The 27,153-nt window shown below is 36.8% G+C and overlaps 1 long non-coding RNA gene across 2 annotated transcripts in view; it reads left to right on the forward strand.

Moving 5' to 3' along the window:
- Positions 1-758: 758 nt before the first annotated feature.
- Positions 759-27,153, forward strand: part of LOC140684325 (uncharacterized) — a 54,520-nt gene continuing 28,125 nt past the window's right edge. The window contains exon 1 of one of the 2 annotated variants that reach the window (XR_012056472.1): positions 759-925. This is a non-coding gene — a long non-coding RNA (uncharacterized lncRNA). The remainder of the gene's footprint in view (positions 926-27,153) is intronic. The other variant, XR_012056471.1, reaches the window with a different exon arrangement.

A 27,153-nucleotide genomic window follows, 5' to 3' on the forward strand; every position in this document is an offset into this window, starting at 1 on the left:
TTTCATAAGACATTTAAATTTAACAGCAGTGAATTTTGAACAGTATGCATACAGAAACACACGTAATTCTTCTGTTCATTAGCATTAGGAATATGTGCAAAATAGATATGGGTTCTCCCTATAAATTTCTGACATGTGGCCCTTTAACTATGGAAAAATAGCAACCTCAGTGTCTTTGCAGATGCAAAATGGATACTCTGTATCTGCCAGCTATTAACTCCCACTCCCTCTTTCCTATCTGGTTAATAGGATTATTTCCTTTTCTGATTTTGCTTTTCCAACTTCCTATGTAAATGTCCCTGTTGTCCTTCTAAAAGCAGCACATATGAAGCTATTTTTATCTTACTGGATTTTAGATCTGCCTCAAAACACTCCATGTCCCAGCTATTAGCTGGAATGAGAATTGGATCCAGCTGGTACTTCCACCCCTAGAAACTAAAAGTAGACAAGCTTAAATGTCTGGTATGCAGGCTTTTGTAGTGGGTCTGATTTTTAAGTAGTGAAAAAATTAATTAAGTGTTTTTTCTGTGCAGGAACTGATCTGTTGCATCACTTCAGTTTATTCAGATATCCTGATATCTGCCCTTGTTCTGCCAACCCCATTGTTTATTTCACTGTAAATCTGACTCATTTTTCTCTCTGCATACATCCCAATCCTTCTGACCTTTTTCTTCCTTAAGGCATTTTTCCCTCTAGACAGGCTCTTCTTCAGGCTTACCTTGTGTCGCAAAAAAGGTCCCAGCTGCTTCTTCAGTTTTTAACTGAGAAGCTATAAGTTCCATTTAACTGCTTTGATGATTTTTATGAAGAAACATAGTAGATTGGACCACTGATGCAGACCTACACAAATGTTATCCTATAAACCAGATTACAAAGGACAAGTAAACTCTCAGCTTTCCTGACTGCAACATAGTCTGCAGAAATTGTAAGTAAAGCATACTTAATACTTCTAATTAATTTATCTGCTTCCAAATGAAACCATGCTCTGTCTCCAAGATAATGTTAGATCTTAATTAGACCATCAGTACTCATGCATAAGTAGCCTCTACAGAGTAAATTTAAGTACAGTTACTTGGACTTGTAGCTACCTTTCCAATATAATGTCTCTTGTATGAATGACAAAAGACCCAACAGAGGCCTTGATGAATTATATACTCAAATATAATCGCAATTTCCCAGCTGTTGAAAGATAATGATAATATTGCTCCTTATTATCCTTTGATGATCTTGTCTAGTGAGAGAGATTGATCTATGTGAAAGAGCTCTGTGCAGTCTTATAAACTAGGAGCACAGGAACTTACTGAAGCACAGAAACTGCTGTTGTCTACAAATAAAAGTGCTAGCAATGGATATTGAGACCCGAGGTAGAATATAGGGATATGAACAGAAGAGAACAGTTTTGATTATTATAATAAGGAAAATGCATTTTTACTTTGATGGCATCTGCACTGAATTTCTAGCTGATTTTTATTTTGTTGCATGAATTAGTTTTCTATTTCTAATTATTATTAGCAAGACAGTAAAGAAGCATTCAGTTCCCTGCTGCTAAAAAGTGAAAGGGGAAATAAATTAGAGTTTGTTTATGCAAACAAAAAAAAACCAGAAAACCAGAGCAAATAAGAATCACAAGTTCAGCCTGCTCTGAAATAAGATAATCCACAAGTTCTCTGAAAGAAGGAATTGCACACCTTCCTATAGAGTGCAATAAATTTCTTTCTAAAAGTGAAATAATTTTTGAGCTCTTGAGTGTAAGAATTGTACTTACCTTATGAATAAAGTGACAGCACAGATATTAAAATTTGATGTTCTCAATATTTTAATGTTAAAATAAATCAAACTGTTAGAAGCTCTGAGACTCCTTTATTCTTTTTCTGAGAAGGGCAAACTTCTTTAATTTGAATGGCTGTTAGCTTATGATTGAGAAGTGGGTTCTTGATAGGAAATTGTATGAATTTGTGTCTCTGTAGCAATCAGAAGCTGCATACATAGTTCATAAAACATGCAGTACATTGCTCTGTCTGTCAGTGCCAACTAGCATTCTGGGGCTTTATTAATACAATAGGTCATGGGGATGACAAGCTTGAAGCTAGAAATAATGATCTAATGATTGTTTTTAAAATTCATGTTCCCTTGCTTCAAGGTACGGTGAGAGATTTTTTCTTATTAATGTACAGAGCTTTTGAATACAAAAGTAAAGGAAGAATTTCAGAACAGAAGATAATACATTTGGTTACTGGCAGTAATTACTGTTAGACCAGAACTGCTCCTTTCGCATCCAAGACACTCAAGTGGAAAGAAGAAAAGGTTCATGATCATATTCTAGTATGCCCACTGCCCAAGAATGCATAAATTGAAAAACTATGTTGATAATATGAAATATGCTTGATGATACCTAACGTCCAAGACTAATATTGTTCCAGAAGAGTTTGGAACATCAAACAAGGATTTGCTTCCAAAGGACGGTGCAGATGTTTGTGCTACTCCATACACACTTTGGTAGATGTGCTGAATGGTAGCAGAATTACAAAATTACTTCCTCAGCAAAATACTGGATATAAATTAATCACTTCTTATGCTACAATCTTTCAAGTAATGACTTATAGGTATCTTTTGCTTTAAAATTCACTCCTTTAAAACAGAAAAAAAACACAGAGAAGAAACATAACAGCAGAAAAGTGGCAATCAAGAGTTTTGACCCTGAGTTGCATTTTCCCCTGCTGGCAAAAGAGGATGGAGCATAGCTTAGAGCAGGGATAAGCTATATGGGAAAAAGAGAAAGCAAAAGCAGAGAGGTAGTGAAGGAAAATATGCAGGTGGTGGAAGGAATATGTAGAAGCCAGTTAAGAAGACCAGTTGTATAATGGTACCAAGGTAAAGAGCCTGTGCCAAAAATATTTGGAAGGTACAACAGCATGCTTGATTTTCATTTAATTGCTTCTTGTGAGAATGGCCTTGATATTTCTGAGACTGAATCAGTTACTACAGTTCTATCCAAGATCTTGACATCTCTCCTCGACATACATCCTTCCTGGGAGCTGTCCCCATGTCCAGAGCTGTAAATATTGCAGGAGTTCCCAACCCATAGGTTGTCCACCTGTTTTATCATGTCTCTTGAACAACCACAGACTAAACTATTTGAGAAAAGGTTTCAGCAGAAATTAATGCAAATATTCACATTTAAGGGAAGCAGAATGCCTGTTTTCTAAATCTCAAGTTCTGCTCAGTCCCAGGACTCTGCTAAATCAAAAAGTTAAAACTAAACCTCTTGAAGGTGCTAAGTGTAGGCAAAGAAAGTGGTAGTTTATTCTACAAACATCTGGAGCTGCAAAGAAAAAAATTATTATTCACTGGCAGTCATTGTTTCTGATTAAAATTGGCAGAGTGGTGAGAGTGATTAATCTAATTCTCTTAGAATTGTACTGGGAAATTAAGATGTTAATGGAGAAGAATCAGAAAAAAATTGCTTCTACCTTTCTTAGGAAATAAGGTACCATTGACTCATAGCTCATGTGCCAGGTCAGCCTCTTTCAATCTTTCCTATTCCACTAGATGCTTAATTATTCATTGGAATAGAGGAAAGGGTGGAACAGTTCTGGAATTGAAAGATTAAGGTGACTAATGGAAAGAACATATCTCATTTTGTCTCCTTTGGGGAAAAACTTGAGGTAGCCTAGATTTTAATAGATATTTTACATCTCCCAGTAACTTTTCTTTGTGAGACAAGGATTCTCTCCCAAGCTTTTCTAAACAGCACCTGCTCATACTTCTGTGTGATTTGTCACTCCTGTTCACAGGCACCTTGTTTTCCTTGTGCAATGAATTGTTATGCAATATTTCTGACTTGGGATTGAATATTCTGCCAGTTGATGGCAGCCCATGCTTACATGCTAAAGTTACCTAGATCTAGGGCTAGGCAAATGCAAGGATTTAACTACTATAAAGTGGAGAATCCAACACCCTCTGACTATCAGAAACTGAACCCAGTTTCTCCCTATGATCCATGAGCACTTTGTTCTGACTGGCTAGATTAGATCCTGGTTATCCTCTCCTGAGGCTCATGGCTCATCAGGATCATGACCTTAGTCCCTGTATTCCTTCCTCCATGAGAGTGTAATGATTCTTGGTATTTGCAGGCAATTTCAGAGCAAAGGCTCTGCAGACTCTCTTGTATTTGGGGAACTAAATTCACAGCAAGCAGTGGTGGATCTTGCAGCTACTACTGTGATTAATTTATGAAGCTCTGAAGTGTGTTCTGATTGCTTTATTTCCAAAGCCCCACACCAGGCTGGTGTAGCATTATCACCTCCATCTTACAGAAGCAAATCTCAATTGAAAAGAGTCCTAGTACTTTGCACCTGGTCACACTGAGGAATTGGGAAATGCTTGGAAATAAAATCACCCCTTCAGTCTTTCTGTCTTCTGCTTTAAGGCTTTTTTCCTTACTGATAGAAATGGGAGACTAGGTAGGGAGGACCCTACACGTATAAACACTTGACCTGTTTTTCCATCACCAAATCCACTACCTGACATTTCCTATGAGAGATTCCATAATTTGGAATGGGAAGGGGAAGCTGTTAAAGAGAAGATTTTCCATTAGCCTAACCTACGTATATCCCCCAAAGCAACATTTCATCAGCACTGGAATGCAGTGGTAAAGCTGGATATTTTCAGTAATACACATGTAAATTTTTATAAAAACACTTTCTTTCTTAACTTCACCATCCTATGTGCTCATATTCTAGGTATGATTTATAGAGCACCCAAACATTTCATCAAACACTGAATGGGAAAGCAGAAGCTTTTTCATACAAACTGATTTGTTAGCAAAGGATAAATCAATGTGGCAGGCAGAAATACAGTGGAGATTATAACACAAATGGTAAATGTGGAAAGCCTCCCAGATGGGAAGGGCTGGTTATTGTAGGGGGGGAAATAAATGATTTATGGTTTTTGAAAGAGGAAGTTTCCTTTGTAGTGATGTTACATTGCCCTTAAACAGAGTAGGAGGCTGTCATGGTTTAAGCCCAGCCATCAATTAAGCCCTACAAAGCCACTCATTCACCTCCTGGTGGGATGGGGAAGACAATCAGAAGAATAACAATGAGAAAAATTTGGGATGATCTAAAGACAGTTTAATCAGGAAAGGAAAAGCCACATAAATAAGCAAAGCAAAATGAGGAATTCATTCACTACTTCTAATGGGCAGGCATCATCCCCAGGAAAACATGGTTCCATCCCGCATAATGGTTATTTGAAAAGACAAATGCCACAACTCCAAGTGTCCTGACTTCCTCCATCTTCTCCCAGCTTTATACACCAAGCATGATGCCATGTGGTCTGGGACATCCCTTTGGTCATTTGGGGCAGCTGTCCTGCCTGTGTCCCCTCCCAACTCCTTGTGAACTCCCAACTTCCTCACCAGTGGGGTGAGGTGAGGAGCAGAAAAGGCCTTGAACCTCTGTAAGCTCTGCTCAGCAACTAAAAAGTCCCTGCTTCCAGCTTCCAGCTGCTTCCAGCACAAATCCAAAACATAACCCAGACTGGTTGCTCTGAAGAAAACAAACTCTATTCCAGTGGAAACCAACACAAAGGGTAGGGGAAGAAAGAAGGAAAAAAAATATCTCTTTCTAAAATATATGGAATTCAAGGAGGTGCTTTTTGAACTACTTTGCCACTAAGATTTTATTCAGGCAAGCATTTTGTCATGAATCTATAGTCAGGGAAAGGAATAGTCTGCAGAATTTCCTAACATATTTATGAATTGCTAATATGCATGAAATATGAAGGCCAGACAAAAAAAAATATTTGTTAGCACAAGCTGGAATATTCACACAGTCAGACGGTTACTACCAGGCAATTACATTAAGGAATTGAAAAGTTTAAATCAATCCTAAATCCCCTAAAGAAAATATTGTCTGCTTAAGGCAGGCATGAGCTAGGTATTTTTCATTTCCAAATAATTACAAGACTAACAACTGCTGTTCATTAGCAATGGATTAAAGACTTCAAAATTAAGAATGGGCTTTGCCTTGCCCAGATCTCTGAAATGATGCAAATGGATCAGCTGGTGAGGGAGGGGCATGGCACCACCAAATCTGGGTCATTCACCTAAGTCACAGACTCTGGTGAAACTCTCATGTTCTTCCCAGGCTACCTTATGCTGCTCAATCCATAGTCATCACTAGTGAGCTACCCTGCATTAATTTTATGTATGTGGAATACTCCAAGGAAGTAAAGCAGTGTCCTCAGTACTGCCAAGACAATTAAAACCATATTGCCCGCAAGCAACTTTACTATGGGGACAGTCACACACCATATTTTTGATTCTAATTTAAATGTCTGAATTAGCACCCTAACCTTCATACAGGCTGCACACAGCATAATCAGGGATTCTTCAGAAGGATATTCATCTAAGATTCAGCTCATAATGTAGAAAACTCAAATGGCTAATTTGAGCATCTCCTTTAAATGTGTAATCCACCTGTGAGTAATCACTGCTCACAGACTCTTTACTGCAAATGCTGTACAGGCACAATGCACAGTGAGGAGTATGAATTAGAAGGCAAATCTAATGAATTATTTTGCCTTACTACAGCAAACACAATTCACATGGGTGTATCCTGGGTATATAACAGTGCCTGTACTCAGCCGGAACAAAACTTCATTTAAATCTGTCTGCTACCAACATCAGGGAATGGGAGGAGACCTGGGGAGCACCCAGTGTATAACAAGATGGTGAGCAGACAGTGATATTCCTCCTACCTTCCATGTACCCTCCAGAGCTTGCAGTGCATCATGTTGTTATGAATTTACAGAACAAACTGCTTCCTTTCACCAGCAGCAATTCCTTTCTTAATTGGTTTTAATGGAACCTGTGAAGTGCTGTAAAGCTGAGTGCAGATTATTGCTCAGCCAAGGGGGTCTTAAGCAGAGCTCTATATAATCTACAGAGATTTTATATAGTCCAAAGAAAAGCTTTTCTGCAAAATGCTTAAGTAACAACCCTGGGAAGTCTTCCTTTTTTTTTTCTTTTTTCTTTTTGAGTAATCTTTTGACTTGGCCATAGTCAGATGAAGGGAACTTGTAGACAGTTCAAATTTGGTCTTCTTTCTACCAAAATCATATGTTCTGTATAGAGACTCTGTTCCAAACTCTAGTGGCAGTCCCATGCTTTGAATGTATGCTCATTCACAAGAACTGGCCTAGGGTGACCCAGTTCCTATATTGTGATCATCAAACATTCATCAACAGCTAAATTTCAACATCTAAAATATCAGGCTGCATTTGCCTGAAACCTGAACTTAAACTGATCTCTGAAATTAAGCTTTGAGTCAACTGGCTCCCAAATTACATTTCTAAATAAAGATTCTGCAACATGTAAAAGCATTATTTACTCATTCTCATAAACAGAACTGGGCATGACCTCAGCAGGTTCAAGTAGGCATAACCTTCATTGAAGTTAATATTATAAACTGATTTACATTAAATTCGAGAACTTCACTTTTCTTGGACTTTGCTGTAAAAATATATTTCCTCTAAATGAAAGTTGAGTCTGTACTTTTGAGGAAAGTTGCAAGAAAGATTATGTTCTTATAAAAATCTATTTTTAGCATAATCACAGCAGATCATCGTGGCAATCTTTAGTTTTTATCAGTATCTTTTGAAACACATGCTACCCACCTCAAAACGAATCATTATTTTCATAAAAAGCAACAAAGTTATTCAAAGAGATAAAATATTCATCTTAAGTAAGGGAATAAGAGAAGAAAAATCAAAATCTTAAATTTCTTACCCTAAGCTTTCTTGACATGAGGATTCAAGAGTTCACTTCTGTTGCACATTAATCATTACAGCTACCATTGGGAAATAATGACCCCTAAATCAAGTTCTACTCAGCTGTTGGAAGGAACATTTTCAATATTTAGAGAGTAGATCAAGGATTCCTCAGTTTTCACCTTCAATGAAAGACTGAGATAGAACCACACAACTTATTCTGGCCTCAGTTTTGTTTGTTTAAATGGGTATTTCACATTATTTCATAAGGCTTCATTAGTCATAGACTATAGCAAATAGAGCTAACATGGGCAAGAGGGGATTGGGTGTCACAAAGGTGACAAAGAGTCACAAACTCTCCCTGTTCAGAGGAGAAAGTGGTTGTGTCTCACTCTGACTCTTGGAGAAAACATGCACAAAAAATGTGATTTGACTTTAGCAGAACATGAAACAAGAATGAAAACACACATATATTTAATTGTCTTGGTTTACTTGGAAAATAATATATTTTCTTACATTCTCATGTGATAAAATCATAAAAGAGTAGTCAAAATGAAAATGTATTATTGTCAGTCTCCATTCAAACTGATTACGAGAGAGCATCATATTGTCTCTGTAAAGTTATTGCTGCTCTTACAGAGACTGGAGAGCTTTTGAATTTGTTTTTCAATAAGTTTTTTCCAGACTCTTCATTGGTGACCTCAGAAACAAAAAGAACCCCCACTGGAGGAGCTAGAAAAATCCATTCCTTTTACAAAAGCACCTTAAAAAGTAATATATTATCCCTCCCATGCCCACCACCATATGCACAAAGGGGAAAAATTATGAAACATTAAGTTACTGATACCTACTAGGTTACAATTAACTAAATTGTGGTAGAAAATCAGCACCAACAAGTGGGGAAGAAAGAGATGTATTTTAAAGTTAGGTTACAAATGAGAATGTTTGTGAGAAGGAATTGTCAAGTGCAGCAATAAAGAGGGAACTAAGTTAAGTAGAGGCTGGTAGCTGGATATATTTAAAGCAAAAATAGAATCCTTCTCAATATGAACATAAAATAAGGAGTGGAAGGTGTGAGAGTTCATTGCAGCAAATATCCAAGATAAATTTTATAATAAAAGTGATGCACCTGGATTTTACAGCACAAACATCAAACTGTAAAGGTCTGACTGGGACAGTCCTGGATCTAAGCACCAGCCTGCTCTTTCATGAACCCTGTCTACATTATAATTATAAAGTCAGAAAATATTACGTAATAATGCATGATCACAAGTGGGAATAACTCAAAAAAATATAGCTCCAGATAAGCCAACTCAGGTTTTACACAAATAGCCCAATGAATTTTGGGGCTTGTTTCCAAAAGTAGCAGTCCATTATTGGTGGACACAAGGGCCAGATGAAAAACTCACTATTTTCCTAAATTTGTAACTCTAACTGCAGGTTACCTTTAGATATGTACCTTCTTGCTACCTTGGAGCTTTTGTTGGTTTGGTGCATCTTTTCTTTCTGAACACTTTCCATGAGTATTTGTATTTTGAAAAGATAGTACAAGACTTCAGGTGAGATCCTTAAGTCACACTGGACACTTCTATTTTTCTAGAGAATACATACAATTTTAAAGCTAATTTCCAAGTCTAAGATTCAAATATTAATTTGAATTTGACATTCTTCAAGTATTTATGCAGAAAAGAAAGGCCATTCTAAGAAATGCCTCCCACTAAAATTAGAATATTCATGGATTACAAATCCCTGTGTGGTATGAACAGGAAATCTGCATTTTTAATAAAAACTGGAACTATTAAAAACACACCCAGAAAATGATTGGAATAACTTTTCAGCCTACTTCAGGTGTCCATGTGAGTAGACCTGGTCCTTGAAAGAGTCCTGCTTCACATACAAACTTCTCAGACTTCCATCATTCATTAATTTGCAAAAACCACCCACTGTCAGGAAAGGAAAAATTGGTACATCAACTATTACAGGAGCTTGACCCTTACAAATCGATGGACCCAGATAATGTCCACCCAAGGTTATTAAAAGTGCTGGCTGAGATCCTCATGAGGCTGCTTTCCATGACCTTTGAGCAGTTGTGGAGATCAGGAAACATCTCAGATGTTTCTAATATGTTTCCTGAAGAAGAAGAAGGCCGATATCATACCACCTACCATACCTTCTACAAAAAGGGCTAAATGAGGACCAAGGAAATTATAGTCCCATCAGCATTCAGTCCCTGAGAAAGTACCAGAATGGATCCTCCTGGGGGCCATCCCAAATCAGATGAAGCACGTGTTGGGAAAACCCAGCACAGATTCAACAAAGGCAAATATTGCTTGACAAACATGATTGCCTGCTATGACAAAGTAGCCCTCTTGGCTGATGTGAGGCGACAGTGGAGATTGTCTTCCTGGATTTCTCCAAGGGTTTTGATAGGGTTTCCCTCAGCCTGGCATAAGGGCAGCTGCAGAGTGGCATCTCCTGAAAGCTGGGTCATTTTGAAGGAGCCTTTTACAGGTGGACCAGAGGATCTGGGTGAACAATGCTGAAGCACACTGCAAGGTGTGATAGTTAAGGATAAGATTAATATGCCTGCTCAAGTGGACACTGTTGTGAGGGAATCTGATCCTAACAGCTGGAAAGAGTCAGGTATATCTTATGATTCCTCATGGAGAAAAAGTAAGCAGTTGCTTTTGCTCTTCTAAGTTATTCTAATAGATTTATGAATTTTATATTACTGAAGTATTCATAATTATTCAAAACTAACTTCAGCAGAAATACACAGGATAAAAATATGACCATGTCTGCCACTAAAAATTTCTAGTTTGAGAAATAGTTGATTATTGTAAAATTAATCATGGGAGGGAAAAGGGTGTATCAAGAAAATTTCCTTATATCTTTTTCTTTTTTGATTTCCATTGACAGGAATGGCAGGATCATCAGGTGCTCAGATAAGCAAAAAGCACATCAAAAAAATCAAGTTTAAAAAAAAGTATAATTTTCACTGTAGCCATCAGCCTGCAGCTATTACAAATGAGTAATTTATAAGTGTGCAATTTACAGAATGTGTATGGAAGCACATTTAATGCTGATACAAAGACAGCTTGGATGTGTAATGAGGTTTTTATAGCATGTTGTGCTAGGTTTAATGCAGGCATGTAGGTACAGCTTCCTCAGCAATTACTAAAGGTTGGTTGAGGGTGCTTTCTTTTTTTTAAGTCTGAAAAATGTGCTTTTAAATAGAACTCTAGAAAAAATTTACATAATTATTTCAAATCTCTCAATGTCTTTTCTTTGTACATGATCACTCTGTAATATATCAAGGCTATATTAGTTATGAGAGTTTTTTTTAAAACTGTCACCACACTACCAAGATGAGAAAACTAATCCTGTACTTCATGCATGGCTGGATCCTTCTGGAAAATAATGAGAGGCATCCTAGGGAGAAAGGACTACTTACCATAAAATACATTCTCAGTATATTTCTCCTCCTTTTCTTATTTTTTTAATTTCATTTTTAAGTACATTTGCATGAAAACAGGATCTCTGGCTAAGGATGCCCTTTGGATTCCTCCCTCCCCATTGATATTTTAACATCCTCTTGTGGTGACTAGCATCCAAGTTCTGTCAGCACCTACAAATTTAACCTTTCAAACACACCCACTGATTTCCTTGAAGCAATCTACTGAATGTGGTGCAGCACATGGACAGTGTTTGCAGGAGCAGGGCCCAGATAATCATTTCCAGATGAAGTGTGCTGCAAAGAGAGTGGTAGAACTAGCACAGCTAGAAGAGTGAAATTTCAAGGAACTGAATTCAGTCCAAAGATATGCCCCTCAACAATTTCTTTGCCTGGAACAACTCAAGCACGGGACAGTTTTCACCAGCAAATCTCAGGAGAAGCAAATTCTACATGGTCACAAAGGGAATCTGTGAGGGACAAGAGCAGTGGTCTCAAAAGGGTACAGACCCTGAAGGGATTGCTTCCTTAGGATGCTGCTGACCAGGATGGCAAACCAGAGATGATTTATGTCTCTGTGGTATGAGCTGACTACAGTATTTATTGAAGAGTTAATTTTTAGCTGAATCCACAGGCTAAATTTTGGTATGGTGTTCTTGCCCTCAAAGACAGCTGCAGTTACTGGACAAAATCAGCTCTTCTAGCACACTTTTGCTGAATGACAATACTGGAAAATAACATAAAAAAATATTGATGAAGCACATTAAAGACTTTAATTATATTTTCTCCTCATTCAGAAGTGACTTCTGCGGGTAATCACATCTTTTTACATTTTGTTCTTAATAAGGAGAATTGTCAGGTTGTTTTCACCTGAGCAAAAATTCTAGAAATGGGCTTAATTGTCCCATGTGCTGGTGCATTTTATCTTTGTAGTAGAAAGCCCCAATCTACTGTCAGAAGACATGCCCATTTGGGGTGTTCACAACCAGTAAGGAAACCTATCCCAGTTACCAAACTCAACAGAAATTTAAGGGGAAAAGCAAAAGGAAGAAGAATCAGGTCTACTTTACTGGTGGGAAATTTGAGGAGACTGCTGTGTGCTTCTGAGGGATAGTTCTGGTTTGGAATTTCATCAGCAGAAAAAGTATCCATTTTTGGCCCTAGAACAAACACTTCTGAAAGCCAGATCATGCTCTAGGTCAGGTACAGACTTGGAGCAAATAACATGAAACCTAGCAGTTTCATTGCATTACAGTGCATGCAAAGCTCCAGTGTACCTTCTGAATCCCAGTCTGCCATTCAGTGTTAACAGAATTCAAAATCATAAACTAAAATTCATCCTAAAGCACTGAGTTTCTTCCATTTCTGGGTTTAATTGGAATTTTTATATACAGTTTCCAGATAAAGTCATAAGTCAGGCCATCATTTTCCAACTAAACTTTACCCAAAGGTCCCAGAACCTGAGTGAATCTTTAAATAGACCCCAAGCAGTTGTTCAAGTTTCCTATGCAATATGGAACAAGGTGGATTTCCATTCTGTGGCCTGGGGCTTTGCTGAGGATATTTCTCAAAGTGTTTCCTTCAGGCACATGCCTTCCTTATTTTGTTATAGCTTGCACCAGTATAAATGAATGGCAATAAATACCAAGATTATTTTATGAGAAAATAGACATCATCACCTTCCTCTGTGTTCTGTGCTCATAAGTGACAGGTGACACACAGCTGGGTTTCACTCAGTTGCTGCCCATTGCACACACCACTTGCTAGAGAAACCTGACAAATAAAGAGAAGCAAAAGGATGAAAGAGAATAAATTTTTATACTAAAACTAAGCAAACATGACATGTAATATATCAAAAGCATAAATACAAGCAATGCCAACATGTCTTTTTCCTCTAAAATGATATATTTTACCAGAGGGATATTTCAGATTTTTCACTTAGTGCCAAGGTAATTTTAATACGTTTCTAATCTACAACATATGGGTCATATGATATTGCACATTATTTGCATCACCAATAAAACAGCCCATGAATCAAACATGCCACAATAATCTCCAACAGTATAAGCTGGAAAATGTGCTTAATATTTTAAGTGGAATTATTTGCTTTAAATGCTCTTTTTTGGTGTAATAAACATCTGCTGATCTTAGCGCTTCATCAAGCATACCAAAAATTATTCTAAATCTCTATTTATTTGAAGTCTTCACTGTAAATAAAAACCAGTCTGTGAATACATTTATCTCCAAATTATCTGATGTGGTTTTATTTCTTTTTTTCATCAGCGTTACTGTGCAACTTTAGAATAGAGTCATTGGGAAATAACTAATATGTTATTATTTGTGTAATTATCATATTTCACCCAAGCTTGGTCATTCTGTAGCAAAGTCTACTCTAAATGAAAATCAAATTTATGTAAATATAGATAATTTTCTTTATAAAATCTCATACACTATAATGAAATATTTGCATGAGGCAGGAAATTATAAACACTATTCAGAATTCTTAATTCAGCCTTTGGCATGTAGCAGTTTCAGATTTTGAAAACAGGCATTAAAAAAATACATATAGAATTTACCAGTATTTTAAAACAAAACACAGGACTACAGAAATGCTTTTTCTCTTAAACAGAGAAAGGCAGGATATCTGAATTCTGTTATTATTACTGTGCTAAAGAAAGTACTTGAGTAATTGTTTTCCATACATTTACATTAATCTCTCTGAAAAACGTCAGTGCTTAGATAAATATAGGACTTGTTGGTCTCCATACAAAAAATAAAGCCTTTCTCTCTTTCTACCAGATTTTATCTCCAGCACTCAAATAGGGACTGAATCAAAAACCTCTGAAGTGTAGGGCTGGCTTTGAGCATAGTTATTAAATCCTATTTATAAGAATGAGAAACTGAGGCTATGAGTAAGAATTCCCTAACTAAGAATAGTTTGCCAAATTAAAGCTACAGCTATCTTCACCACAGGTATTGGTTGTTAGTCATGATTGTATATCCAAGCAAGTTGGTTTCTAAGCATGGAAGGAGGGCTGTAAGTATAAGTCTGTGAGGAGCCATCAGCACTGGGGACTCCACTCAGTATTTTCATTTGTACAACTCACTGTCTCTCTCTCTTAGCCCCCTGCAAAACAAATACAAAAGTCCCTTTCTACTTAGAGTTATGTGAGACTAAAACACTCATAAGACACTATCAGGACCTACAATGAAAGGCGCTATAAAAACAGACATTGTTATTGCTTTTTATTAGAAAGCACATTCCATTAAAACTCCCCAACACTTTCCCATTAAAATTATTATTTAGAGGGAAAAAAACCAAAAAACAAAACAAAACAAAACAAAAAAAACACTCAACACTATTCTCATTAAGGAAGGTCAATCTGTTTTCAGCTAAAATGAGAACTGATCTTACAGTTTATGCAGCATTCACAGGCATTTTTAAATTTTAGAAGTTCAATAAAGGTTTTTGGTTTTCTTTCAGTCAGATGTAACCAAAATGAGGGCCTCTTTTACAAATGCTTATATATGTGCTCAGGTTTAGGAGGGTTTCCAGTGAAACAAGTTGCTTGTATAAATTTAGGCAAGTGCATTTCTGTTTGTAGACTCAGTCTAAGAAACCATTTTTTAACATTTCTCTGAATCATTGCTCCAAACCTGCTAATAGCAACAAGCTCCTGCTGACTTTAAACAACCAATTCTCAGTAGTGTTATTAATTATTTTCTTGCTGAAAAATACTTCTAATCTCCCTAGATATTCTAATTTCATAAGAATTCATAAAAAATTATATTTTCCCAAATATCACAACAGGTATATTAAGCCAGCCAAGAGAAGATGTAAGACTAAAAAGGGGTGAAATTTACACTAGGTGTCTGCCCAATGTAAATTTTCATTAGGTGTCATGCTATCCAGTCATCGTGAAATAATAAAATACATCCAAAGAGTGCTATATTTTTTTACCTCTGGGTTCTGATGACATGCACAGGGTGTTAGAGTTATAATGTCACTAGCAAGTCCTGATAAAAAAATAGTTCTATTTAATACAGATGGGTGCAGTTCACTCTCTCCATACTGTAAATAAAAACCAGAATATCACATGAGAGCAACTAAATTATATAACTGCTCATGCAAACCTGTACAATACCCTTAACAGCCCCTCATAAATCTGGAATGTTTTGCTGTTTCTTCTCCTTCTCAAGCCTCCAAACTTGAGTGTATTTCTTTTCAAATATTTTATTTAGTTGTACAGATCTTTTTCTCCACTGCTGTCAGTCAAGGTAGTGATGGGGTGAAGTTGCAGTATCAGTCACTGTGCACAGCAGGAAATCAAAACCTGCAGAAAATATTTGCCATCAACAAGAGGTAGAGTTGAGCTGCCTATTTGACAAATGCTTCTTAGACCTAAATAAGGCAGAAAAAGAACAAGCAGAATGTTTCAGAGAAGCAGTCTGTAGTAGACTGGATTTAAAAATAAAGTGTGGGAGGCCAGCACTCTCAAGTGAAAACATTTAAAGTTTTGCTATTGTTTTTAAATAGCAGTAAAACATATAATAAAATCCCCACTCTGTAGAAAAAAAAATAAAATTTTCTTATGAGTGATGGCACTTCTGATAAAATTAATTGGGTTTTTCTTTACATTAGAAAATGGCAGTCTATCAAAACACTCCAGAAATATATCAATCTCCATGAACTTTGACCAAAACATGTAGAACTGTATAATGAGTCAAAGCAATGTAAAAGCCACTAACAGCTCCATTTTTCCTGGCATAAGTAAATTATGCCATCTGTTTTCTCCAAAGCAATGTTTTTCATAGCATTTTTACTTTTCTGGTCACTCAGGTACTCCACATCAAGTAGAGGACACTCAATTAAACCTTGCTTCACCTGACACTTCCTACAGATGCCAGTGGCACTGGGGCTTTGCTGGAAGGACCCAGGGGGTACCTGCAGTTGCTTCAATGGTAGATAAGTTAGCTGTGGTACACATCTGGGCTGGAGAATTGTGTCACAAAAATTGCCTCCAGGACTCTGAGCGTGGCCTTGTCTGAAGGAGACAAGTTTGCTCTGAATGTAACATCTGTTTAATCATTCTATCTCTGATCATATGGATCATCCATGGTCTAGGGAGCCTTCCCTGTGAAAAAAAATCATTAAGAATGAAATCTTACCACTTTTTTTCTGTTTTCTCACTCATTCTTTTGTCCATTTATCTCTTTTTTATCTGATATTTTCCAACTATACTTAGACATACTCTACAATAATCTCTCCAGGTGCTGCTCCTATCTTGACAAAGAGTACTTAAATTTTCTTCTGAGATACAGTCAGGGAAATATCTTAAATTCAGAAATCACACCAGTAGTGGAGGAAAAAACTTCTATAGACAGTTCTGTCTCTAATTACTGCACTATCACCTACTGCTTTCATCACATCCTCCCAGAATTCTCAGGTTCAAGAAAGATACTATTTTCCTCCTCCCTATCTGTTATATTTTTACCCTACAGTATCATAAAACACTTCTGAAACTATTGCATCTAACTTCATGTGTTTGCAATTGATAAGTACAAGTAGATTAAAAAAAAATATCACCTCCAAAAAAAATCATGACCAAACCAACAATCAAAATAAACCCTCCCATCTACAGTATTGGCACCTTGTCAGACTTTCCAAGAACAAGCAATATGAGTATCTATATTTCACAACAATTTTGTAGAATGCTAGAAAATAGACCTAGAAGATCATAAGACCCTGTGATATACTCTCATGTCAAGATCAAACATAGAGTAAGCTTCTATTATTTTTTCTTTGACTTCCTTAAATTTCAGTTGTACAGATTTCATGTCAGCTCTCTTACTTTTAGAGAAAATTCACATCTTTTTGCCTTGAGTGCAGGGATACAATACCAGTTTTGGCACTCCTAGTCATCTGAAGAGTTGGAATGGCTCTTAAGATAGTGGGGGTTTTTTTGTTTGTTTGTTTGTTTTCTTTTTAAGCCTTGGAAAGGCATTTTTACCTGAAAAAATTGCTTATCCAGAGCAATTCTCCTTTTTGCTACCACCCAGAAGAGAGAAGCCTGTATTTAAGCTATGTTATTTTGAGAAATGTGTCAGTATTTTGATTGTACTCAAAACCTACTCATAAAATCTCTTGATCTCACAACCCTGATCACCATATGATCAACATTTCTGGATTCTATCAAGGCACAATGAGACTGTCTCTCATCTCATTCATACAAACAATATTTACACAGTACCCTACTTAACTGTACCATTTCCTTATTTATTTTGGGCTCTATTCCAAAACTCTCCTTTGGTAGTGCTGCTTTTAGGGAAGGAAAGAGGAGAAGTTAAGTAACATTCTTCATGGATTCTTTCCAATCTGAGACATTGCTAGCCTTTGCTTACTGCCTCTTACCATCTATTCTGTTGTGATAAGTTCCTCCAAAAACCTTTTATCTGTGCTTTCCTATATCTAGATTCCCTTCTATTCTCAGCATCACTCTGTGAAACATTACTCCTTTGTTTTCAGACATTGTTTGACTTAATTTCTTGTATTTCATTTGTTAAATATGTTTATTCTGTAAAGAGGGATAGATCTCAACTACATACAAGATAAATCTGCCCTTCCTCCCACAGATGTGTCACTTTCTGCCACCCTCATCTTCCTTCTACTCAGTAACAGTAGTTGTCTGGGCAGTAGTTGTCTGGGACCTTAGAGAGAAGCTCCCCAATGGAGAAGAAAACTGTTACATGAAGTCTAAAGATACTTAAACTTAGTCATAAACTGAGCCTGTTTATGCTCAGTTGTTAAATGAATGAGTCAAGGTACAAAGCTGCTCGTGAATCTCAGCCTAGGCTACTGTCTGGCACCAAGGGAGCATTTCTTTTTCTGTGCTTGTCTTTCTGTTTATCTGCTTGCTGACACACCCTCTTCCTGAACCTGCTCAGTCCCAAACCTTGCTTCTTTTAAGTATTTTCGTAGTTAATGGTGGGAAAGAGGTAACAATGGTAAACTTAGAAGGAACAAAAGTGAGACAACAAAGGAAGTTAATTACAAAAAAAAACCAAAAAAAAAACAAACCAAAAAAAAACACAAACAGAAAACCCCACAACAACAACAGCAAAAAACAAGCAAACAAAACTAAGTAACAACATTTCAGTCACTGGACAATGTAAGCTTGGTGAGTTGCTGACAGCAGCTCTGCTGTATGCCAAAATACTTACAATTCTCTCCTTGTTTGTTAGCTCTCTCTCTGGCTTTCCTGTGCCAGTTCAGATCCATTAAGGCTATATATTTTAACAATGATGATTTTACGGTCAAATATACAATGCATGAATTCATGGTGGTCAAACCCAAATGTACTCTCAAAATGCTAACGCTTAGGGAAATAGCCCAGAGGGGGATTTTGTCATAATATTTATTATAGTAATACCACAGATTCTGTTAGCAAAACCACTGCTGTGTCAGCAAGTTCTGGAAAAAATAATAAAAGGAACTATAAATAAAATACATAAATTTAATTAAAGGTTAAATCTTTGAGAGAAACCCCTCCTTAAAAGGGACTAAAAGTTTTGTGATTTTTTTTCTTTGTGATACAGCTTGTTTTTCTCTCCAATTTATATTATTTTAAATCTTGCTGTTTATTTACAAACACAGTAATTATTCAAATGATGAAGGCTTAAAAAGTCACTGGATACAAAGCTATTCATCTACTAAGCAACCTAACACCTGCTACAGTAATTGTCCAAAATCACACCACAGAGGCAATCAGGTCAAAAAATTTAATCTTCTAAATTTTTTACTTTAAATCTTTAATATGGGGTTTTTTTCTATTTTGAAAGAAAGATAACTTGTTATTCCTTACTTACTTGAAAAGATATTACGTTTAACAAACAAACCAGAAACATTTGAATATATATTATTGCTTTAATACAACTCCTTATAATTTTGAGACGTTCCCCATGTTCCTGGGCTGCCTTGTTTCAGTATCACCTTATGTTTTGAGATAATTCCATTCTTTCCTGCAAGTTCCTGTGAAAGGAACTCAGCTTGCTATAGAGAGAAGTTATTATACATTACCAAAGCTGTTATTCTTACAGATATCCTTAAATAACATTGTAAACCTTGCAGATCTATGGTGTAAAAAATTAGGATACTGAGATCCAATTTGAGCTGCTTGCTTTTCAGAAGACAGTCTGCACTGCAGGCAGGTGGACATATGGAATATCTGGTGTCTCAGAACAGAATGTTCCAGGAATTCAAGGTGGTCACAGATAAGGTTTCTCATCTCAGGCATGTGACGTGTACTGTCCTGCAGAGATGCCTCTCTGTGCAGTAAGGCTGTAGAGGACACAGAAGGAATCAGGTAGAGAGAAAGTAGTCCTAATTTTCAGTTAAAAAAAAGGAAAAAAGACCTTTTTAGAGGAGACTCCTTTCAGTATATTTCCTCCTAACTTGTCTCAAACCAAGGCAGTCATCTTGCATTGTGACTGGGACAAGGGTTAAAGCTTAGACGTACAGGTGGAAGCATGACATGTGTGGAAAATCTCACAGGTGTTAAAGAAGGCCATCCACTTTAGGGGCCTGTGAAAACATGATAGAAACAGACAAAAAATATGTTATAGAAATATGTGATCTCTGACGGGCATCTGATTGTGTAGAACAGTTTAAAATATCTGGGAGATGAATCCCAGCTATGAAGCTTGGGCAAGTGAATCCCAATCTTATAATTTCAAATAAAAGACAAATTAGCTCCTGAAAGGACTATCTTGTTAAGTTTTGTGGGTTAATATACCAGATATAAATAGAAGGCTTTAACATGGGAAGGCTTATAATTTTATTAATGGGATAATAAAACAGAAAAAGAGTAATGTAATAATATTTTAGTTTGAAGTACGCACAGACAGGGTAATAAAATTGTTTAAGTAGCCAGTGTCCTTAAAAGATATTAGTGCAGTCAGATTTTTGAGATCATAGATTTTGAGGCAGAAGGTCAAGATTTTATGCTAATGCATTATTTTAATTTAAAAGTTAAATTTACCAATTAACAGATAAAATAAGGTGTTTTCAGTATATTATGGATTGCAGAATCTTATATTGCTGAAAAACGTATTGGCCTTATGTGTTTTTAGGAGACAACTGCATGTTTGCAGGGAAACGAAGGAGATGAGCACAGTTTTCCCAAAATAAATCTTCTGATACCTATGATTTCTCTAGGTCCTGTCAAATCAAGGAGATTTTAATATTACGAGGAACTGAAAAGTTCAAATAATCACTTGATTTTCTCAACAGAATAGGAAATTGCATCTTCTTTCTTTCTCCTCTTGAAGTACACAGTACTTGCTCTAATAATGTAATAGTGCCCATTGTAATGCTGAAAGAGGGATGTAAGTATTTAATAGATGTGTTGTTCATTGTTTTCCACTTAGCAGTCAAGAGATCCTGTTGTCATTTGGCAAGAGAACGTGCCTTGCAGTATATGTCCTGATGTTGGGCACTGCACTATGAGCACCAGTGTCCGAGCTTGCCTTAAATTAGCCAGTGCAGGAGCTGGCAGCAGTTTACCAGTGACAGTGTGGAATTCAGCACTAGCAAACTTCCCCTGCATGAATGTTTCCCAGGTAAGATATAAGCTGTCACAGCTTTTGGTGTTGGAGCTAGTTAGCTGAAAAGAATCACTGTAGCTGTGCTGTACCGGCATTAGAGACCTGTCCGGTTAAGAGGAAGCCCCTCTCATCCTCTAACAAGTACAGAAATTGCATTAGTTCTGTGAAGAACTTCCACTGGGGGAAAAATCAACTGAAGTCTTACCTGGTAATTTAGGGAGGTATGAGAAAAATACCCCATGTCAAAAGCTGCAGCAATATATGGCGTTTTCTCTCTCTTCTAACACATCCCCTTTCATGGCACTCTCACAGACCACACTCCCACCTAAACAGACCTGGCAATCGTTGTCACTGCCCCCTGCCTGCTGTGCATAGCATGTCCCCCCACCCAATCTCCAACAGCTGCCACTACCACCAGGCAGCTCCACCTCTCTGCAGGGCAAATATGGCCTGATCCTTGAGGCTGCTGCCCAGGGAAAGTGGCATTAGTTTTACAGCTATCAAGTCACATATCAAGTCACATATATTTGGTATCACCCTGATGTATAAACACATCATCCTTCCTGAGAAGAATATGTGGAGCACTGACCCCTTTCCTGCTTTCCCTGACAATGGCTTGACCTTCCACTGTCTTTGCTATGCTGTTCGAACCATAAATATTGTCTTTGTTTCTCTCAACAGAGCAACAGCACATCTTTGTGTCTGGCTAGGCTTTGTACATCACCAGCAGGTATCACTGTACATTTTGCTGAGCCTGGGCTGGTAAGCACAGAATGAGGGCACCACTCACACAGGGTACCAGGGAGTCTGAGCAGGTGCTGGAGCCAGGCTGACACAATACTGCCACACTCCAGTGCAGAAAAGCAACTGAGCATGCACAGCAGCCAGAGCTGAGGTGCTCTAGAGAGTTTTAATATCATTAACATTTTAGTTAGATACTCTAAAGGCAGGCTGCAGCTGAAGCAGATATTTGAAAAACATAATTTTGATATACAGACCTGAATTGCTTTCAGTAACTCTATTATATGCCTAGACCTGAGCTTTAAAAGATAAAACTACCTCAAAAACCTTAGATTTATTAGTGCCCACTTCTCTGTGTTTTGCTGTCTGTATTCTACCTAACACTTAGGAATATCAATACTTCTGATAGATTATGGAAAAAATATTACTCTATAGGTCCTCATAAGAGCATGTATCCCCTACTCACAGAGGGATTTTGAATAGGAGGACTTGCATCATTACTGACAGATGCTTGTCAAATCAAGGCCTCTAAGGATGTGAGCACTACAACTTTAGGCAATCCATTCCAGTGCTTCACCACCTCTACTGTCTTGGCTTGGTCTTTTTTAACCTGATGGCTAACCTGGATTGGTCTTGTTGAAGTTTAGTACTTCTCCCGTGTATAGTGAAACATATAGCCTTTTGGAACTGATTTGATTTTACTTCTTTATCAGCAAAAACAAAATACTTGATGAGCTTGTTAAAAGTAGCAAATGCTTTTACATTTCTCACTAATCACATTTTTTGAAAAATAGAGAACCATTTTGGTAGCATATCAGAAGTTTTAAACTCTCTCCAGAAAAGCCACTGCACCTTTTAGAGTTAAAAAACAGAAATGCCAGTTGCCACAGCTGATTTACCTTCCTGTTTCTATTCAAATGTGCTGCTGAAAAGATGTAGATCTGGGTGGTTAGGAAAAGAGGTATAAAGACCTGGTTGAAATAAACAAAATATTTTTTAAATGTTGGAACTCACACAGTGGAGTGAATAGCAATTTTCTATTGTGTAGAAAGACAAGTTGAGGAAACTCAGCTAACATCTGTTAAAGTTAGAAAATGTCCCTCTACTGTGACTAAATGGCATCAGGGATGCATCATGTTAGCAGACATGGTATGGATTCCACTCACTACAATTAAACATTTACTTTTCATTCCACCCTCATCACTAATATAGCTCTCTGCCAGGCTGAAATGGCAAGGTTATAAACACACAATGATAGAACATCATGAGACACCTGTATCTAGCAAAGAAATAGCACAGAAATCAATAGCATAGAGGAGGTTGATCCTGGGAATTTGATGAGTGGATGTGAAAAATAGATATCTGCAGGTATGCCAACATCCTTGTGTCTGTTGTGTGACAGATTGTTTCAGTACAGCTAAGGTGTTCACTTTATTGCATTTTCTCCTATAGCTATAATATCAACTACTCTCTGGAGGCCTTGTATTTGTTTTACTTAAATATTTGCCTTTTTATCTATTGGAAAATACATTTCCTACTTTCTTATCCTCCTGAAGTCAGTTGGTTTTCATAACTGAGTAATGTGTCTGTTCTGCAGGAAATATAAACTCTTTGTTATCAAAGTCATTAACACTAATCAAGTATCCTAATTGCCCAGGTAGGAAAAAGTACAAGACAATGCATTTGAGGAAGCAAACAAATTACTTGTGACTTATGTCATTCCTACAACAAAAATACAAAAAACTGAAGCAATGAGAAATTGCCATTGAATTTTGTTACAGTCAGAGCACAATAATTCTATAAGTAGCCAGAATTGAATTCTTGCTATTACTAAAACACATAATAATAAACATACCTTGTATTTTATTACTCTAAAATTGAAAAAGCCACACAAATTTGGTACAGCAACAATGTGGTAAAACTGTACAATTGGATCAAATAAATTAAAAAATAATGAAAGGTTCTGCTCAATCTGGAATTTTAAGATTTGCCTCTTCTTTTCTTTTTTACATTAACTGAAAAAATCCAAGAAATACTATTTTGATCCAAAGCACTGAACTTCTTCATTCAAAAGAAATATGAAAATAAAGAATCTGGGGCCATTTCAGAATTGTTTATTGTTTAGGTGAGGATACTAAACTCATTTCCTTGAGAGCAGAGTGACTAAAGCTAATTGTCATTTTCCAAAAGTGAAATTCATTCTCAATTAGCTGTATTCCAGATGTATGAGAATCACATACACAACCCTGAACTTTGCCATGCGCCACAGAAGAAACATTCAAAGGCAGCATGGGCAAATTAAGCATGTTAATTATGACTAACTGAAAATGAGAGAAGAGATAGATGCCAGCCCAGTGAACAAGGACAAGAATTAGATCAGCTTTAAATCCACAAAGCAGCCACCATGTGAGGTTTTTACTTCTACATTGCTCTGTTGCAATACTTATTTATTTAAAATATTTGTGTAACTCCTCACCTCCTTCATGTGAACAGTTTTGGAAAAGGATCCTTACTACTGAACTACGGTATGAATAGGAAAACCTAAGCAAAATACTTTTTAAAATTTCAGTCACAAGAGGGTAGTAAATATGCTTGTACCAAAAAGACTGCCATTAATTTTTATGAGATCTTCCCATGTGGAACATTTACAGGTTTCAGTCTAATGGCTAAAGAGTAGCATGTACCACTGTCAGTAATAATAAATTTCTTCTTTAATATTGTTGTACTGTAAAGTAATTATTGGTGCATTTGATGTGGAAGCAATAGCTCTGGAGTTTACTCTCTCCAAAATATTTTTGAGTCTAGCTGGCTCCCTGGACAGGTGTGGCTATCCACATCACCTGCTGGAGCTGAATTTTGTAATTCAGTTTCCAACATCCAGAGCTTTGGACACCTTTGATTCTTCTGCTCAAATGATCCATTTACAATCAAGTGAACTGGGAATAAGGCCGGAAGTTTAACCACTGGATCATTCAGTCAAACTACATGTCATCTATAATTCTTATTTTCTGTGAACAAATATAATTTCAGACCAATTACTCAAGGGAGAGGAATGATGAAGGAAGTCCTGTGTTGTTCATTGAAGAGTTCAAGAACTAAAGGAATGCTATATTGATGCTTTGAAACCGAGAAAACTACTAAAAGCAAAATATTTTATCTGCCCCTGTCTTCTGACTCTTCAAAGAAAATAACACATAACTGGTAACCAAACAGAATGACCCACATCTCCTTTTGTGTGGAGACTAAAATGTATTTGAGGCTTTACTTCATCAGAAAGATACTGTATTATCACCCAAGCCTGACTGCAGCCTTACTTGGTAAAACCAGAGCTAAATCCTAATGCTAGACATAGTCTGCAAAGTTATTTTATATATTATTTTCTGATAGGCAAGGAGGCATGAATTTGAATGCACCTAAGTTCTCTAATAAGCAAAATTTCTTCCATGAACTTTTGAAGTTTTGTTTCTGTGTGATAAAAGGAGCATCCTGGGAGAAGCTACAGGTGCCAGAGGAGCAGTGTCCAGACAGGTCGGGAAACAAGGAGCCAGTGGGTTTAGGAAGCAAGGGGGACCATGCAATGCTTGGAAGTTCAAAGTGACAGTCTCATTAACTCTTTTCTTCTTCTTTTTCTTCTCCTCCTCCTTCTTCTTCTTCTTCCTATTAGGAACATGAGCTGATGACATTGACCACCTCCACAATCACAGCTTTACAATCAAAATTTTACAGACAGTTATGCTGGATACTAGAGATAGAAATAATATATTCCTGTATGTGCATTGAACTTTGTTTTTTAATATTATTTGACCTGCAATGTCTGCTCCCTGGCATGAAGGATTAAATAGAAAGTTATTTTATTTCTCCACAGTCTGTTTAAATGTTTGAACAGGCTTAATTCACCTCTTTGCTTGGTTGCACTTCTATAGCCTTTTCCCATCCACTTGTCATCTCTCTGAAAGGTCCCTCTCAGAGTGGCCAACCTGAATGCCATCAAATCATATGGGAAAAAATCAAAAACAAAAAGCTGAAAAAAATAAAAGACCTTTCCATCATGCAATTGTGATTTAAATTTGCATGTATCCAAATATTTCCTTTGGTAAAGCTTTTCACAGTCCCCTGTGCAAGGCGGCAATCAGCTGTTAAAAGCAGATAAATGAAAGAATGGAAAATTATAACACATTCTACCTTGCATATTGGCTTTAACACAAACATCAATCATTTTCCAAGGTAATTAGTATTGTGCTGGCCTGCAGGGATCAGGCAAATGAAAAGGGTAAGATTTAATGCTCTATGCAACATGCATAATAAACACATGCACATCCACACATATGCACATATGCATAGGAAAGGAGTTTTCACAGATAAAGAGCTTTCAATAAAGGCTCCATGTGAATGTGATAAATCTCTTAAGACAAATTAAAGAACTAAAGAGCCATATACTTGATCACATTTATAAGAGGCAAAACCAGAAAAACACCACTGATGTCCACACCATTTCTCAAAGTTCACAGAAGTAAATGAAATATGAATCTGGTATAAAGTCCTTGGCAAGTTCTCAGGCAACAATACTTTCTTGATTAAGCAAGGCTATGAGGTACAAGAAGCTATTGTCCAAGCAGTTGGCAGCACACTGATTAATAATAGCACTAGTAGACATCTGAGACATGCTAAAAGTTATTGAATTCATTAAGCTAAATTCTGTTGCAACTTGAAATAACTAAGAGTCTTGCCACTGATCACTGTTTAGGCAAGCTTGTCATTATTTCCCATAAAAAAAGGCAATAAAGACATAGCTTAAAAAAAGCATTGAAAACCAAAATTAGACAGAACCCTAGGAAACACACAAGTTGTGAAACCCTTTCATTTTAGAAGCTGAGAATGGATAACAACTCGAATAGCAATCAGAGTAAAAAGGCTTATGCTACAATTCATCAGATACCTTTAACCTAAACACACTATTAGCTCATATAGCAATACACTCATAATTGATGGGTTTTGTCTTTAAAATATTTTTGTTTGTTTTCTGCACACACACATGTACACAAAAGCCAATGAACAAGACATTGATCTCACAGTCACATTGGAAGGTTCTAGTGTCCTTTCTGAGTCTGTGCACAAAAGAAAAATAAAATAACTTTAACTATTTTAATCAATATTAAAAAGCTGGAAAGTGATGTGCAAGCCATCATGTAAATGATTAAGAGGATGTCAGATAAATATTTTTAAGAGTCTCTACAGTTTAAATTCCTTTTCTCCCTTTTTTCTTTTACTAATTGAAGTCACAAATGGTTCCTGACCCCAAAAACTGAAAGCATCTTGATGCTAATGCACTTGTGATTATTATTGCCACAGCATTGTCAGTCAGCTTGTGCCCTATGGAATTCAGAAGATGAGATATTAACCTGGTCATTGAAAAGTTTGCCTACAGCCAGCCAAAGCAGCACTTAAAACTGCACAGCAAAACACAGCTCATGCCTAATATAATAATCTCTGGAGAAAAAGGCCAAAAAAGAGGAGGGATTTCTTGCCTTCCTGAAATGTTGAAATAAGAAAAATTGCTTCTTCAGCTATTGCTCTGGGATAAT

Source organism: Taeniopygia guttata, chromosome 5 (assembly GCF_048771995.1).
Source record: "Taeniopygia guttata chromosome 5, bTaeGut7.mat, whole genome shotgun sequence".
Classification (NCBI taxonomy): domain Eukaryota; kingdom Metazoa; phylum Chordata; class Aves; order Passeriformes; family Estrildidae; genus Taeniopygia; species Taeniopygia guttata.